The sequence below is a fragment of the Lipotes vexillifer genome, unplaced genomic scaffold (assembly GCF_000442215.2).
Source record: "Lipotes vexillifer unplaced genomic scaffold, Lipotes_vexillifer_v1.1 scaffold370, whole genome shotgun sequence".
Classification (NCBI taxonomy): Eukaryota; Metazoa; Chordata; class Mammalia; order Artiodactyla; family Lipotidae; genus Lipotes; species Lipotes vexillifer.
In genome coordinates this window covers 1554797-1556158 of record NW_006772699.1, presented here as the reverse complement: position 1 = coordinate 1556158, position 1362 = coordinate 1554797, and the positions used below count along the sequence as shown (strand labels likewise).

At 47.8% G+C, this 1362-nt stretch overlaps 1 protein-coding gene across 1 annotated transcript in view; it reads left to right on the top strand.

Moving 5' to 3' along the window:
• SLIT3 (slit guidance ligand 3) overlaps positions 1-1362 on the top strand; it is a 627706-nt gene that overhangs the window by 568467 nt on the left and 57877 nt on the right. The window lies entirely within an intron of this gene.

Genomic DNA, 1362 nt, shown 5'->3' with positions numbered 1-1362 from the left:
GGAGGGGGGGGCGGGTCGGTGGGGGGGAGGCACTGGCGCGTGGGTATTAGAAATGCAGAACCTCAGGCCCCACCCCAGACCCACTGAATCAGACTCTCTGGGAATGGGCCTCAGAAATCTGCATATGGATTAACCCTGATGCTCAGTCAGCTTGAGAGGCTCTGCTCATTATTAAGTGTAATTAAGCTCACATCTATATTTCAGCCGAAGACCCAGGGCAAGCTAACATCAGCTAAAAGGAAAACAGAAGGGCAGATTCATAAGTTACTATCCTGTTTACACTTTCACAGTGAACGTTAATCACTCCCTTTGTTTAACTAGGGCTCCCTTCACAGCCCAGGGGACGGTGCCCAGCAGCCACTAAGGAAACCTTTGAGTTTCTACGAATGTCACTCCTTGCATTTCACGGGCCAGCCCCAAAGTGAGTCAGCAGTTTGGGGATTTTTTTGTATGCAGTGGATGACTAATCCTTCCATGAAGGGTATAACCCGTGAATTGTGGGTTTGCTCTTGCTGTTACTTGAGCAGCGGAGCCGTGTTCCTTCAATTTTTTTCAAAAACCTGTTCTCCAGGCACTTATTGAAAGCTCAGTGTGTGCCACCACTCTGCAAGTGAGCATAGCTCCCAGCTATTACACCACAGGGTGGAGAGAGGCACGATTAAAGCCAAGCAGGTTGCCTGGCCCCTCGAACACACTGTCGGATAATGCACTCAGGTGCACACAAGAACAACACCCACATATGTGTGTGGGTAATGCCACACCCTTTCCCATAAAGATGAGTGTCCGGCTCCAGGGAGTCTCCCCAGGAGCTGAGTGACCCCTTCCCTTTGTCTTCTGAGCTGGGATTGGTAGCATTTCTCAATCTCCCTGAAATCTCTCTAGGTGAATATGAAGGGAACCAGTTTCTTGATCTGTACCAGGCATTGTTCAAGACCTTTTACAAATATTAATAAGGTTAACCATTTAGTACTTAGAAAATGCCAGGCTCTACGTGGACTAACGCACCCACAACCGAAGGTACCTTCTGTGGCAAATCTTTTTACTTTCTTTCATTCCCATTTTATGATAGGAAACCAAGGCACAGAGAGGGTAAGTAACGTTCCCCATAGTCACACAGCTGGTAAGTGACAGAGTCAGAGTTTGAATGCAAGCAGCCCAGCTCCAGAACTTCTGGTCTCAACCATAGTTCTTCACATTATCTCTGAAACCCCAGTGCCTTCACTAGATTGCTCTCTGTCTCCATGTTTCAGGTGCAAAAATGGAGGTCAGGAAAAGGAAAGTAACTCACCCAACGTTCCGCAGCTGAAAGGGACTGATTTCTGATTCCATCCCAAGTCCGTCTGATTCATCTTTGTCTTTCCC